Source organism: Rattus rattus, chromosome 5 (assembly GCF_011064425.1).
Source record: "Rattus rattus isolate New Zealand chromosome 5, Rrattus_CSIRO_v1, whole genome shotgun sequence".
Taxonomy (NCBI): Eukaryota; Metazoa; Chordata; class Mammalia; order Rodentia; family Muridae; genus Rattus; species Rattus rattus.
This window is the reverse complement of record NC_046158.1, coordinates 37,087,238-37,103,868: the sequence shown is the minus strand read 5'-3', so window position 1 is coordinate 37,103,868 and position 16,631 is coordinate 37,087,238. Positions and strand designations below refer to the sequence as shown.

Sequence of the window (16,631 nt, the reverse complement as noted above, 5' to 3'; positions counted from 1 at the left end):
GGAATAAAGATGTGTACCAAGGGCATGTCTGTATTCCAGCCAGAGGGAGTAAAGGTGTGCACTAAGGGTTGAGACACACCACAACTAGAAACAGGGTTTTTTGGTTTTGCTTTTGTTTTTCAGTAAACAATACAACCTCTGTGTGGTCAAGTATCCTGCAACACTCCTGGGCTTCAAGTGCACAATCATGGCTACCTACTCTTTACAATGGAGAATCCTTCAGTGCCTTAGATTTTCTTCCCATGCAAATTCCCACATCCAGCTTCTTTTCTTACAACTCTTATTTCTAAGTTGAGGTCAGCTTTCTTCAAGCTGTCGCTGCGTGACTGGCCCCATGCCCAGCCTTAGAAATGCCATCTCATTCCTGACCCTTGGCCATGCTTTCTGACCTTGCTGAGATGACCTCAATACTCTCACCTTTTTCTAAATCAACTCAGAATAGAAGTAATCCCTCTTAAGTTTCATAGTTATCCAGTGACTTTCCGTCTTTGTTGACAAGGAATCTCATTGGGGACATTAAAAGCTCTCCAGGGTTTGGCCTAAACTTCCTGCTGATTGAATCAGAATGTCTGCAAAGGGTTTCAAGGCCAGGAGATTTCAGACTTGAAAAGTAATTCCAGTGTTCACATGGATGTGCAGGGCAGCAAATCATGTCAATGGCTTCCTTTGGCTTCTTCCCAGTGAGGTTCTTCCCTTTAAGTTAAAAGCTTTTCAATTATCTTCTCTCACCTACCTAGACACAATCACTTTTCAAAAACAACTTTTGCTTTTTTTAAAAAATCTAATACTTACCATTCATCTCTAGTCTTAATACTGATGAGCAAAGAGATGCTGCAAACCACTGGGGGTCTTCCTAGGAGGCATTCACTAGCACCGACAGTCTGGGGCTGCCCCAGCATTTTTCCCTGGCGCCTCAGGTCCATGTGTGTGTGTATTCTTGCACTTTCCTTTATGAACGTCTCTTTCTCATCTTCTCGAATGAACTACAACCACTTGCCATTTCTCCCCCACCCTGACTTCAGTGTTCTGGTAAGTCACTCTTTCTTGAGCCTTTCAACCTGACCTTCTGCTGTGAATTGGGAAGCCTCTGCCTATCCTAGTGGCTGATTCCCTTAGAATTACTAACATGCCCTTTCTGGAGTCCCAAATGGCTCTACCATCTGGCCACCCAACTGTTCAAATCAGGTGTACCTGAGGTCAACTGAGGTTCCTTGAGCACTCAGACCTCATGTCTGTCAAAGCAGGTCCACTGCAGCTCACGCCTTTTATACATTCACATTCCACTCTCCAGTCATGGTTTGGTTTCTGTCTGGGCTATAATTATTGTTCGCCCCAGGCACTACAGTCTCTTTGTGTCCACAGCACCTGGACGATACCATAGAGTCACCCTCATGGCCTTCAAAGTCCACAGTCCTTACGGAAGGATCCAATTCTTACCAATAGTGCCCCCTCTCAATTCCCCCTACCCCCTAACCCCTTGACCTGGTCCATAGCCTTTGAGAACACAGACTGCTCTTCTTTGTTCTGCCTAAAACACACATTTCATTCCTCCTTCTGGTGGATACCTACTCATCGTGTGGGTCTCATGACTCCCTGAAGAAGTCTTCCCTAACTAATGCCCTAGAGTTGAATTAGATGCCCTAAAGTCGTCCTCTTCTACAAAGCACCCCTCACAGTGAGTCACATTGTTCTGTTTGTCTGCCTTTGCTTCAGATATGGACCTGGGGGCCATGTCTGTTCCACTCACCATCATGTCCTAGCATCAAACGACAAATACTAAAAACATGAGCGACCGAGTCCCGCCATCTGTTCAGTGTGCTCTGTACTGTGTTCAACGTAGCTGCTGTCCCGGACCCTGACATGAGGATTTTCTTTCCTACCAACCTTTGCTTCACAGCCTCTTTTCGACTTCCTTTCTCTCCTCTTCCTGGCTTTGCAGCGTTCAATTCAAATTAGCTAAGTTGAATTTTGCATGAGCTTAGTTTTCTTTTTCTCAGTGGAAACTGCTTATCTCTTCATTAATAATGGATTCCATTGTAACCCAAAGCCCTGTAGCTTTTCAAGTAGAATCATGTAATAAGTATCTGGTGTTAGCTTGCTAACACAACCAACATCTCCAACACTTTAATATTGGCTTAAAGAAAAAAATAAGGGTTGGTGAAAACAGAGACAAGAATGCATGACTTGTAGCCTTTATCTCCAGGAGGTTTGTTTCTTCCTTCAAAATGTACCTTTTTAGTCCCTCTGACTGAGCTGGGATAATATCTGGGCACGCACCAGGTTTTACAGTCTTATGTATATGCAATTCGGGGGCCTTTAGGAAAAATAGCAAGCATACAACTTACAGGTTTCGAGAATAACTGTACAAGGAACCCCCTGAAGATCAGGCTCTGTCAGAGAAAATCAGCTGTCCATCTTCTGCCTTAACTTTTGTAATTAGAGAAATTGGGGGCCAGAGTAATGGGTCACTTTGAGGACTGTGTCCGCCCTCTCCCTCTCCTGGGGCTTGCTACAGAGCTAGTGGGGATGAAACCACAATTGACATTGACATAGGTTCAACATCGGGGGTGGGGGTTGGGGGTGGAAAGATGCCTCCAGTGGTTAAGAGCACTTACTACTCTTGCAGAGGACCCAGGTTCTAGTCCCAGCACCCACCTGGAGACTCAAAACCACCGGTAACTCCAATGGTAGAGGGTCTGATGCCCTCTTCTGGCCACTGGAGGCAACTGCATGCAGCCGATTCACAGAAACTCAAGTAGGCAAGCCACATGCACATAAAATTTAAAAATCTTTAAAATGAAATAAGGAAACGTGTTTGACAGAAGGAAGAACCCTATGTGAAATCGTGGAAGGAGTAGAGCTTATTCACACCACCAAGCGACTGTAAAGATAAGTCACTTTCTTTGTGCCACATCTCCGAGTGCCATCCCCATGTCCCTATATCCTTAGGGTTTTGAAGCCGATTTGCCGTCAGCCAGACAATGTCTCTCCACTTCTTATTAACAGAGGACAGAATTGTCCAGTGGTATTGACCATGTAGATGACTCTCCAGGATTTTTCTTTGTTCGAGTGTTGAGACAGGATCTCTTTACTATGTAGCTCTGGCTGTATCAGAACTCATTGTGCAGAGCAGGCCGGCTTCGAACGCACAGAGATTCACCCACCTCTGCTTCCTGAGTGCTGGGGTGAATGCATGCCTGACTCTTCAGTTTTATATAGAGGAAGATGACGGGGACAAGAAAGGGCAGTGCATGGGTGAATATAGTCAGAGTATTATATGATTGTACAAAAATGTCATAGTGAAACTCAGTCTTTTGGGCACTTGAGGTGCCCTATGCAAAATGGAGAGAAAAGAAGGAAGGGAAATGCATGAGAACACATCATTTAGCAATGGCGAGGGACCCGGCCTCTGGTGTGCTGGGGCAGAGGGCTGACTCTGAGTCTTTCCCTGCCTGAAAGGCAGGTTCAGCGCCAGTGTGGGCCTTAGGCCTGGGTACTCCCTCTACCTCACGTCATTGACGATACCCTGGTCGGTCTGTACTTATCGCTGATGTTAGCTCAATCTGGTCATCTCCCCTCAGCAGCCCTGAGGAATCCCCTTGTCCAGAGGAGAGGAGCAGTCCTCATGGAAGCAGAGTCCTTCTGATAAGACTTCATGTTTGCACCTTGTCACGGAGCTTGTGATCCTGTGAGAAGGAAGGATATAGGGACATGGGGGTGGCAGGCGGGGATGTGGCACAAAGAAAGTCTCCACTTCCAGCTGGTGCCTCGGGGAAGGATGGCATCAGTGCTCCCACTTCCTAACCCACAAAGCTGACATCTGGCCTCACAGTCTTAAGGCCCTTTGCATCTCTGTCTTCTGCAGATGCTCTGCTAAGTTTTAATAAAAACGGAAGGAAGTGGCCAGGTGTGGTGGAGCGCACCAAAGGCCGAGGCAGGAAGATCATGAGGCAGCTTAGGCTATAGAGAGAGCAAGACTCGGTCTCAAGAACGAAACCCGAAGAAATAAAAACACACCACCCAAGCCCACATTAAAAAACAAAAGCCAACGACAACAGGCAAGTCATGTTGAGAGTTCTCTTGCTTGGCAGGAATACACGTCTGTTTAGTTACTGATGTCACGGCATGCAGGTCTAGGCTGATCGGGGCATGCTGCTATGCCTGCGGAACTCTCTGTTTTAAGAAATGAACTTGAGATATTGTCAAGTCGCGATAAACAGAGAGGGTGTAGTGTCACAGGCTGGAAGGGATTCTGGGCTTGTGTTCATTGGCCGCTTAGCATTTGGACCAGGCTTGTGGGCACAGGGAAGTCTTTGGCAAGGAAGCAGCAGGGAGCTGAGGAGACTGGCAGCCTGGATCTGCTCCGTTCTTTCTGGAAACCAAGGGAGAGGCAGAAGCGGGGCAGGAACTATGATGCCAGGTGGGGCTGGGTAGGACAGGAGGCTATGCTGCTGATAGCCTTAGGGTAGACTGGCAGGGCATTTTTCTAAAGCTCTAGCCCCTCTCCTAAGGAGGGAGAGTAGGGGATGGCACTCTACATCCACTATAAAGGGTTTCTATAGAAGGGAGATGCCTCTTTTTCCAGCTGGGGATGAGTTTTCCTCATCCACCCACTGTCGGGCCTTGGGCGCCTGAGACCACAATGGTTTCCCTGTGGCTACCCCAAACTTGTGACCTCCAGCGTCAATGTTAGTCAGGAGACTGTCACACCAGTCCTGGTTTCCAAAGCTCTTTAAAACAACTTGGACAATGGCGGGCCTGTCCCACAGTTGGCTTCACAGCTTTGAAAGACACTCTTGTTCAGAGGGAGCCCCCTAGAAGGCCCGGGGTGCGGAGAGGCTCACTCCCACTTCATCCAGGCTGGCTGCTAGCCTACACTGGCAGCGGGTACTGGGTGTGAGGCTGTTTTGTGGAGAGTCTCCAAAGGAGCCAAACAACACAGTCCCTGAAGTCTCTGGGGATTCATATTGATAATGATGTGGTGCTGTGGGGAAGGGGAGTGATTATACTGGGTTCCCCAAATTAACAATGATACAGCATTATTTGCGGGGGCGGGGGAGTGCGCTGGAGAGCGGGGACGGATGGCGGAGGGAGCAGGGGCGGGGGAGGGGGAAGAAATTATATTGGATCCCGCCTGTTCTCTGATTTTCTGCACACTGATAGGTTTCTTGGGAAGGAAATAGGCAAGGACTAATAGGATCTAGGTGTTACTCCCTCAGGAGTTCCTCAGTGGTACAGAAACCTTGGCCTAACCAGGCCAGCTCAGCAAGCTTCAGATAACAACAGAGCTGCAGCCCATGTCCCTGCTTGTTCCCTCCCCACAGGACAGGGAAGACGAGCGGTGGGGCAGGCCCAGCTCAGGTACCAGGGAGGGCTGGGAATGCTGACTTTTGTTATCTGTGTGTCTCGGTGCCGAGCATCTTGGGAAGCATTACGGTGCTCCCCATGTTTAACCCCACACAATAGACACCGCTGGTAGCAGTAATTTGGAGTGTGGAAAGGAGGTGCAGGGATGTGATGTCCAAGGTCACATAGCCATGGCCAGGTGTGTCCAGCTTCACTTGGAGTCCTTCACCTTTACGGGATTCTAGATCTTCAAGGTGAGAGCTCACCTTGGCTCTTTGTCCTTTAGACCTGGGTGATATTGGTTGACTACAGTGTTGAGAGTAGGAGTATAGTCATTTCCTGTGTCCTCTTCTTCCCCAGACCACGTGACCATAGTGTGCATGGGTTCCTGTCTATTCGGTCATGATCTGTGAGGTTGGGAAGGTGACCTCAGTAGTCTGGCTGAGTCTCAGTCACCCTCACAAGTGGTTCCATCTTGAGCCTAATGCTTCCATAGGGTGGCAATGTTGTGACATCAGGAAGCTGGAGAGAGGAACACTCACGCAGGCATCATGGCAGTCATTCTCCTGTACTGCCCACCCCACTCCCAAATCCTAGTGTGTAATTTTCTCTCATTCTCTTCTCTTTCCTTATATTGGCTTCCCTCTCAGGGAATCCTGTCAGATGGCGTGCATTATGATGCTAGAACATATCCCCTGGAGCCTGTGGCTATTGCCTTGTAAGGTGGAAGGGACTTGGTGGGGAGGATTAAATTAAGAATCCTAAAGACAGAGACATTATCCTGGATTATCTGCTGGGGCACACGTGTCCTTCTAGCAGAAGAAGCAAGAAGGTGATGTGAGAAGAAGGCATGCAGTGGACAGCAGTGGCCATAAGCCAAGAATATTAGCAGCTAGCAGAGCCTGGAGAGTCAAGAACAGACTCACTCTCAGGCTGAGTGTTGGTGATTCGGAGTTGCTGGATCTGTCCGAGATGGCAGAAGTGGAGCAAACACTCAAGAGACTTCAGAGCCAGAAAGGAGTGCAGGGAATCATCGTGGTGAACACAGAAGGCATTCCCATCAAGAGCACAATGGACAGTCCTACCGTTACACAGTATGACAACCTCATGTACACCTTTGTCTTAAAGGTGTAGAACACTGTGCGTGAGATTGGTCTCCAGAATGACCTAACCTTCCTTTGAATTTGTACTAAGAAAAATGAAATTGTGGTGGCACCAGAGAAAGGCTATTTCCTGACCGTGATTCAGAATCCAACGGAATAAGCCACTGTCTTGGCTTCCTGTGTCATCCCTTAATTTAAAGTCCCCCAAGAATAATAGTGTTAATCATGTCTGTGGGCACATGGTGGTTGCCTGAGAGCCCATGTAGACCACGCCATTGATCAAGGATAGCTCTGCCCACCCCACCAAGGAGTGGCTCTGATGATCCAGTCAGTCCCTAGAAAAGCTCAGTTCTTATTTCCAGGCTTTGGAATGAAAGCTCATGATAAGCCCACACCCAGCTTCCTTCTAACCTTCGGTTCAGTTTATTTTGTCCCCTTGGAAAGCTGTTTTGTTTTTTAAACTAAAATAACTTCAACCCCCACCCCGATCCCCTGAAAATGAATAGATTCTCACCAGAGCTGTAGACACAACAGAGGTCATGACACTTTGAATGCACCCAGCAGCACTGGTGGCCAACATCAAACCCACAGAACAGTGAGAGAATACATTTCTGGGGTTGATATAAAGACATTGTGCTAGAGCATGCACGTCCTTTTCTTTTCTTTTCTTTTCTTTTTTTTGGAGCTGGGGACTGAACCCAGGGCCTTGCGCTTGCTAGGCAAGCACTCTACCACTTTGCTAAGTCCCCAACCCCTAGAGCATGCATGTCTTAGTGAGGGTTCTATTGCTGTGAAAAAACACTGGGACCAAAAACGACTTGAAGAGGAAAGGGTTTATTTCAGTTTACAACTCTCAGATCACATTCCATCATGAGGGCAGTGAGGGCAGGAACGCAAAGCAGAAACCTAGAGGAAGGATTAGAATCAGAGACTATGGAGGGGTGCTGCTTACTGGCTTGCTCTTCAAGACTTGCTCAGCATGCTTTCCGAAAACACTCAGGGCTATCTGTCCCCGAGTAGCACCACCCACAGAAGCTGGGCCTTTGCACATCAATCATCAATCAAAATAAATAAAAAGCACTACAGGCGAATCTGGTAGGGCCATTTTCTCAACTGAGGTTCCTTCTCCGAAAATAACTCTTAGCGTACGTCAAGTTGACATAAAGCTAGGCAGCACAGGGGCTGGAGAGATGGCTCAGCGGTTAAGAGCACTGGCTGCTCTTCCAGAGGTCCTGAGTTTAATTCTCAGCAACCACATGGTGGCTCACAACCATCTGTAATGAATTCTGATGCTTTCTTCTGGCGTGCAAGTATATGTGCAGATAACCCATACATAAAATATATGAATAAATCTTAAAACAAAACAAAAAAATTTGAGCAGTGCAAGGTACACAAACTCCATGACATTAATAATTTTTGTTGTTTGGTGGCACCGAGTGCGTGCTGTTGTATTGACGCTGTCGCTGTTCATCTTTAGACTTTCCTCATCACCCCTAAATTAAGCTCTACGTACATTGAAGGCGCCTTTCACCTTTCCCTTCTCTGGCTCTGTTAAACTCTGTGTTATTTTTTACTTCAACTCTTGGCTGCTCTGGGTACCTCATATAACTGGAAGAATTCAATATTTGTCTTTTTTTCGTCCATGTTATTTCATTTATTATGGTCATTACGTCCATGAGGTTTACTCCTGCTATAACATACATCAACATTTTCTGCCTTTCAAAGGTTTAATTGCCTAGATATAGCACATTTTGTTTATCCGCACATCTCTTAATGGGTATCAGGCTTGCCAATGTCAGTAATGCTGCAAATTTGTGGTCATTTGTTCCCGAAGCTGTAGAAACTAATAGAGATGGTACCCTGACAAGTGGCTTTCCCCACCAGAGGTCGAGAGGGAGGGCAGCATTTGCAAGGCATGGGCAGCTGATCCCTACTCACAACCACCTGGGAGAGAAGTAGAAGCCTATGAAAGCACAGAATCTTTAAACTTACAGGTCCTCAGAATCAGACTCTATCAGGATAGGGCAGAGAAGCTGCGTTTTTTGAGATGTATAGATTTCCAATACATTAGAGCATAAGAAAGAGTGGGTCAGCATTCACGCATGAAATGGTTTTTGTGATTTGGGATGTGGTTCCTAACCGGAAGGGATGGGGCTAAGCCAATTTCTCTGAGCCTGCGCATCACTCGTTCTGTTGGTCCAGAAGGAAGAATGGCGTTTCTGCTTGGGAAACAAAATGACAATCCCCCCCGCCCCCCCCCCAGTAGTGAGGACCCCAGGCTTGGGCTGGATGCATGGTAAGGGCTAACGAAAAGAAGGTTAAATTGCTCGTGGAGATGAAGTTTTGTTGGATCAGGCAAGGGGAAGAGCTGAGCAGTTGGAGGATCAGCAAGAGTTGGTGTGGTGTCTTGAGGGAGGTTCTGCCGGAAGGCACAGGGTGGGGTAGATAGAAGACAGGGAAAGAGAATGCCCCAGAAGCCGAGATGCCAACAGGCCCAGGCCTGCCCCTTTATGCTGAACTCCCCTTCTCCACGAACTCCGCAGCCAAATCTCTTACATTTGGCTCCTGCACAAAGGATTTTGAAGAAAAGAAGAATCTTCCATCAACCATCTCAAGAGTAGAGGACACATCAAGAGCGCTGTGGGAAGCCCCTGACCCTGGAACTCCATCAGTCAATGGATAGGACGTTCCTCGGGGCCAAGGCTGTTTTATTTGGTACTAAGGGAAAGGAAGGTCAGAGACCCTGTGGAAAGAACGTTACACGTGGAACAGTCTTATCTAGAGAAATGGATCCATGAAGACTGCCAGGCGTGTTGGTGTGTGACTTTGGAAGAGCATTTCTAGGCTAGCTAGTCCCACCCACACAAATCACTGATGAGTTTTCTGCTATTACAGCTGGAAATCCTTGGTTACAGTCTACCTGATAGAAGGAGTGTGTGTGTGTGTGTGTGTGTGTGTGTGTGTGTGTGTGTGTGTGTGATCAAATTACTGAGAGCTTAATAAATGATATTCTGGAGGAGACAATAAAAGACACAAACTTCTCTTTTTGATAGTTTTTCCTACTTTCTCTTAGACCAAACACTCAGGAATATGGAATTTAAATAATTGTGTTAAGTCAAGTCAATTTGAAGAGGAAGAGTTAGAGGTTTATAGACTCCCCTGGTTGGCATCGGGTTGCTGATTAATGGAGCTGAAGCCTGTAATTATCCTCCTGTCAGGAGGCCTAGCGTCCTCAATAAATCCAGACTCATCTGCCTTGCCAGGGCTCCAGGGGGGAGTATCTTGATTTATTTCCCAATTGGCACATGGTCTCTTTACTGTACCTCAGGGAATGTTCAACCAGTTAATGACTTGAGCAGTCAATTTTCATCTATCTCATATTGAGCAACCTGGGATGTACATACCCTTGCCCATGACCGTGAGGACAGGACCAGAGCTTTCTTTCTTCTTGCCTTTGCTGTTCATTTCTCTTCCCCTAACTAACTGGTTTCATTAGGAACCTGGGCGTGGTAGACTGAAAGCCCGCCTACTACCCATCCTCCCTTGAGTCTTTGCCCTTAACACGAGTCCTTCCCGGGGAATGTGGAATCTGAGCTAGCCTTACCATTGCAGCCGAGAGGATAGGGTGGAGGCGAGTGTGCCCATGAGTTTCAAGACTGGGCTTCCAGTGGCCTGTGTCCTTCCCTCTGCTCAAGGACTCTGCCAGGCTTGAGTTCTAATGAATCAGCCCAGTCTTGGCTAAGGAGAGACATGGGGCCTTTTTCTCCTCAACCCTTCCCCATCTCTACAGCCTACACGTCCTGAGCTCAGTGTAGCCCAGAAGAACCACCCAGCAGAGCTTGGCTTAAACAGTTGAATTATAGAATGAATAGTGCACTATATAAATTATTGTCTCAAGTCTGGCTTTCTGTGCAGTGTTATTAGGGTGATTTTTCTCTAAATGGAGAAAATGTTTTGGCCCATATGGAAGCTTGTGTCCGCTGTCCAAGTAAGCAGCCTGACTGACTTCCAATGGGAAGTAACAGGGAGAACTTTCTTTCATTGAACATCACCTGTCATGACCATAGGCATTTTATCTATCTCGCCTCACTTAACCTTTGCTGCGAGCCCCTGAAGCGGACACTAGGACCATCCATTTAGCAGATGGCCTGCTAATGATGCTGCCTCCAACTAGTCCCTGGCTTCTGCCAGCCCTGATGCCACCCTTTAACTCATAACATAATTGAAGAATTAGAGGGAGGGGCATCTAACCTTCAGGGGTACCAGAGAAAGCCTTCCTAAGGTATGACCAGTTGGGGGGACCAGGAGCCTGAGTTCACAGGACACGAAGTCACTGTAGAATGAGGGACTGTGCTCAGGACCTGGAGGACACAATGCTGCTGATGGACTAGAATGCCCCTGGCTCCTTCAGGTTGGAGGCTAAAGAAGGCAGACCGTAACTGGGGAGAGGTGGCGGGGGTGCATAGGACAGAGCAAATTTTGTTTACATTTCTGCATTCAATGGATTTAAAAGAAAATAAAAGACACTTTTAATAGGAAATCAATTTTCCCTGTTTTTTTTTTCTCGTAATGTTCTTGTAATGTGTTTGGTTGTTTAACTTCTATATTGCAGTTAAATGTCTGTCCATGTATACTCGTGTGTGTGTGTGTGTGTGTGTGTGTGTGTGTGTGTGTGTGTGTGTGTGTGTTCAGAGGACCTCTGTCTCAAGAGTCTAACTGAGTCATTGGGCTTGTCTAGCTTTTTTCTGAGGACTCAGCTGGGTGAGGGGAGGTAGGGCATGCTGTGATACCCATAGTCTTGGTGGCTCTTTCCTCATCTCCACTAAGCAGAGTTCCCTCTCTCTGCAAATGTCCACGTGGGGCACACCGATTCGACAACATCAGTCTCTACATCCGCAGGACTCTACATTTTAGTCTGTGAACTCCCTGAAGGAAGCAACCAGGACTGCCTGTGTTTATTGCTTCTCACTGGAAGGGAGGTCTGAGGCAATAAAATCAGTGACTGCATGCACAGGACCCTGCCTGGGCTCTGCGGTGTCTCCGTGAGTTAAGTCTCAGAGCCCAGGCACCACTCCTGTCCCAGTTTTGTGCAGGAACAAGCAGACAAGAGGGTGCAGCTGGGACAGAGCAGAGTTTGAACTGGATCATTTGGTTCTGGAGCCTGTGATCTTAAACTCTGCTCCAATAATCTGGAAATTAAACCAGGGGGACAATGACCTAGGGGCAGGAGAGGAAGAGGAATGGCTGGGCTGTTGTTCAGAGTCCTTCGTCTTGCACTTTATACACTTCCGTAGTGTTTGGAGGGAACACATAACAGAGACGGTACTGCCGTGACACTCCTGTTCCTTCCCGTTGGCGCCACCCAAGGACAGGCTACTCTAAGTGCCTGGCACTGCTCTGCTTAATGCTTCCCATGTCTGCTTCCCCTTATTGGATCTCCAGGCTGCTCTGATGCCCAGGGCTCCCATGTTGGGCCTGGACTGACCACAGAGACTGGCCACTGCCTGGGCCTGCTGCTTTGGACATGATATATGTTTTTCTGATGCTTGCACTGTGTCCACATCTGATCTCTCAACCCCTCCTGATCAAACTGTAAAAATGAACTCAAGTTAGAGAATAAGCAGCTGGCATTGTTTTTTCCCTTGCAGGTTCTAGCTAGTGTTTATAGCTACCGTGGCAGGCAGGTCTGGAGACCGGGGGCACATTTCAGACTATAAAATCTCAGACTCCTTTAGTGTCAAAAAAGAGTTGCTAAAATCAAAGAACTTTGATTTTGTTTCCTGGCAAAGCTGGTCAGACCAGTGGTGCCAACCATAAAATTCCTTGCCGTCCTTTATCCCTTTCCTCTAGGAAGAACTGCCCACCCCTCTCACTGTGGACAGGAAAGGACAGGCTGTGATGACCACAGAGACAGATAAATAGCATCTTTCAGACAACCTCCCTGGGACAAATGCTTCATTTTAACAGGGTCACCCGTGCCTCCTTTTCTGTGGTGGCCTTTTTCCCCCTACTGAACTGTCCCCCAAACAAGAGCAGAGTGGTCATTTCCTCCTCTAATTGCTGAAGAGCACAGCAGACAAGTCTCTGTTGTATAGTTCTGGGAGTGGGGACATGTTGCTCTTTTCTTCTCAGTAAATCCACTCGCAGGCTACTTCCTCTCTTGACTTACACAGCAGCCTGCAGTGGCTGAAGAGGAAGTGAGGGTCAGGGACTAATTTTGATCCTCATCCTGTATTTAGGATTCTAGTTCCCCTCACCTCCCTAGAGGTCTTGCTCTGGAAAACAAGTTGTTTTCCATGGAACAAAGGCCTCTGGAAAGCAGGAAAGCCATCCCAGCAGAGCCCTGTGTGGGGAAGTGAGACGCAGGGATCTGCGAGAAGCCCCTTGGGTGGTTTTGGTTAGGGAGGACTCAGGATACAGATCCTGGAAGGCTGGTACCCTACAAGGCTACACCCACTCCTGGCAGGGTGGGGCTCCAGGCGATACGTCAAGCCTTTGGTCAGTCCAGCTCTTGCAAGAGTACTCCTACATTTTGTTGGACCATGTCACCTGCAAATGGAGACAGTAATACTCTCCTCTTGTATTATATGTATATAAATATATATATGTATATATATATCAGTTTGTATATGTATTATGTAATATGTCAGTATATATAATGTAATGTATATCAATGTATACATAATGTAATATATGTCAGTATATACAATATGATATATAATGTAATATATATATATATATATATCTTTTTTTATAAGATAAAGGTTTACAAGATACCAGAGTCAACAAAGTACAAAGAATTACTGTTTCTCTCAGCCCTGCTGGGTATGCTCCATTAAGACAGAATGTCCATCCACCCCTCTCTAAAATGTAGTAAAATACCAGTCCCCTCCTTTACAGAGTCTGAGTCCTGAGCTAGTTTTCTTGATATTTTTAAAGTGGCCACTATGACAGGACATTGTTAGATGCCTAGAGAAGAATCTTCTGTTTGGTTTAATTTGGGCAACATTGGATTAAAAAGCTGGGCATGTTCTTTACCCAGAGCATTTACTGTGAGGATTTCTTGGAGTATGTTGAAGTGAAGATCAAATTCAGCTTTTCTGGGCACTGGAGAGATGGCTTGGATGTTAACAGCCTGTACTGTTCTCACAGAGGACCTAAGTTTGGGTTCGAGCACCCGTATCAGGTGGTTCAAAACTGATCCAGGGGATCCAATGCCTTCTTCTGGACTCTGTGTACTCATGGACCTGTACTGTGCACATGTGTACACATGTACAGACACACCTATACGCATTATTTAAAAAGAAAAATAAATGAATAAGTTTTAGCTAGGTATGTCTTAAATCCTAGCACTACGTAGGTAGAAGTAGGCATGTTTCTATGAGTTCCAGGTCAGCCTGGTCTACACAGTGAGCATCATGACCAGCCAGGAATATACAGTAAGATCCTATCTTTTTTTCTTTTTCATTTTATTCCAAATGTAGCTTTTCAGAAATATTTTTGTCACAGAGGAATTTTTGTTTTAAATGGTGCAACTGCTAAAATGTCTCAGAACAGAGTGGAAGATGCAGATGTTTATTTTTATGCTTCTGGCTATACAAAATATCTATAGTCTTTATATTGATTTTGACTCAACAAGATTATGCTATTTTTATCAGCCTCATTAAAAGAATCTCTCAGCTGAAAACCATTTTCTTAGAATTCTACTTCAAGGAAGATGAAGTTAAATATGCTTTCTCCTATTCATCCCTCTAAATGCAATTTCCACTCACTGGTATTTGATTTGTTATGTAACTACTTCCTCTGAATTGAAACATCCCCTCCTAGAAGGAGGAATGAGTCCGGGGGAACTCATCAAACTCAAGATACCCAGGAAGCACATAAAACTTACAAGACTCAGGAAGATCAAAAAGTTACAAGACTCAAGAGACCCTGCTGTGAGTTATGTAAGCCTCACTGATGGTGAGGCTGTCTGCAAGTTGAACAGGAAGTTCCAGAGATGTCATTTTTAAGAGTCATGAAACATGCTAGGATGGGCTTTTCAGTGAAGGAGCTGCCTAAGGGAGGCCCATCTATCAGTAACACCTCCACCATGCTCCAGAATTTAGTCCCAATACTCTTACTGGTTTACCAAGTAGAGGGCTGGAATACTTTCTTTGGCCTGTTGAACCATATCTGTGATGAACAGACTTTTTTTTTGTTTATACAAAGCAATTTATTAACAGAAAATAATTTGAGAAGTCCTACTCACAGATGGCAACCATGATGGCACCCCTCCTTTGAGTACTGTCAGAGGAGATGAGGGCGATATCCTCAATCTGCTGCATCTTCATCCTGAGTGAGCACGAGCTATGGGGGATGACTAGGCTTCATGGCTGGGGTATTGGTCCTGTTTCCTCCAGTGACCTGGAGTTTGATATGCACAGCAGTGATGCCCACCTGTACGTCACATCCTGAGCAGACAACATGGCTGCCTACAGAGAAGACTCATCACCACCAGCCATTACCTTCATTCTGCCAGTCACTCGGCAGATGGTTTCCTTGCCAGAAAGATGGGTACCATGGACAAAGATGTCACCGAGGGATGCAAATATGTGGCAGACACCAACACACTCAGCCACCTGATGTGGCTCATCACCAACACTGATGACTTGTTCTTCCTTCTTTGCCTTCCCCCTGCCAGGTGCCATTTCTGAAAGTCATCTCCAGACTCCTCCACTGGTGTACGGACATCTTTCCTTCCACATCTTAGGAAGAGTCACACAGTTATCTAATGTAAGGACACTCTGAACAGTGGAGAGAAGGCAGCTGACTAAAGGCCAGAGCTGCGAAGTGACACAGGATGGACTCCCTGGGCTGGGCTTGTGCCTCACATATCCTAGACTAGATGGGCACAGCCACACGTACATGTCAAAGAGCCTTCACAGAAGCCTCTTCACCGTAGCCAAAGGACTGGGAAAGGGTATCCTCACAGACGGTCTTTTGGACAACACCATCTCTACTCCAGAAGGACAGTACAGAAAAGCTAAGGCTCATTTATACCCTTGGGAGCAAAGGCCAATTGAAGACTCCAGACTTGTGCCCTCACTATGTGGAGGAAGAACCTAATGTCTCCACAGAGTTGTGCCAGAGAAGCTCTCTCTCTCTCTCTCTCTCTCTCTCTCTCTCTCTCTCACTCACACACACACACACACACACAGAGAGAGAGAGAGAGAGAGAGAGAGAGAGAGAGAGAGAGAGAGGTTGGCCTTGATGACTGACAGAGATACACCGTCACCCTAGAGTCTGTGTGGAATCGGCACAGGAAGTCTGGATTCAGTCCCCACTGAGGAGTGATGATGCGTCCTTCCACCTTGTGCTAGTGGTCAGTCAGGACTTTCAGCCTCTCCCAATGGTAATGAGATGAATGAAGGGAAAGTCAAGACATCTGAGAGAAAGGGAAATTGACATAATTTACTAGAGGCAGATGGAGTCCAAAAACATGGCTAGAGGAAGCTTCCCACATGGAGAGGGTATTGTTTTGTTTTTTAAAGAAGAAATGTTGGAATATTAAGAAAGAGGAAAGAATATGGTTGAGAAAATGTAGATAATTACATTTTGCTTTCTTCATAGTTTTCCAAACTATGTTAGATGTTTGAAGTAAAAACCACAACTGTTAATATGATTTGAAATGTATATAGAAGAAACATGTAAAGCAGTGATATTTTATAAAGAATAGTTGTAAAGAACTGTAAAGGGATATGGCATTTCTAAACTTTATGTATTTTATGGATAAAGTTTATGCTAAACTTTATGCTAAAATGACACCGATAACCATAATAAGTCATGTATGCATAATGAAATGCCTACAGTAACTGCTAAAATGCTATACCAAGAGATAGATACATTGAAAATGATACATAAATCCAAGTGGAATTCTACAAACTATTCAGAGAATCCTCTAGAAGTGAGATGGCTCAGCAAGTAAAGGCATTTGCTACCAGGCCTGATGACCCAAGTTTGTTCCTGAAGGAGGGTTTCAACTCCTGCAAATTGTCCTCTGATCGCCACACATGCATGGTGGAATGAATGTGCACACACACCACTACCCAAGTGAATAAGTAAATAGAATGAAAAGAATTAAGAAAAAAATTGAAAACACAAGCGGGGAACGAATAGAAAATAAGAAACAAAATGTCAGAC

General features: G+C 46.1%; 2 pseudogenes; one reads left to right on the top strand and one right to left on the bottom strand.

Annotated features, from left to right (window-relative positions):
* The first annotated feature begins 6,318 nt into the window (after positions 1 to 6,318).
* Positions 6,319 to 6,609, top strand: LOC116900182 (annotated as a pseudogene).
* An 8,083-nt stretch (positions 6,610 to 14,692) lies between these two features.
* LOC116900817 lies at positions 14,693 to 15,139 on the bottom strand (annotated as a pseudogene).
* Positions 15,140 to 16,631: the final 1,492 nt, after the last annotated feature.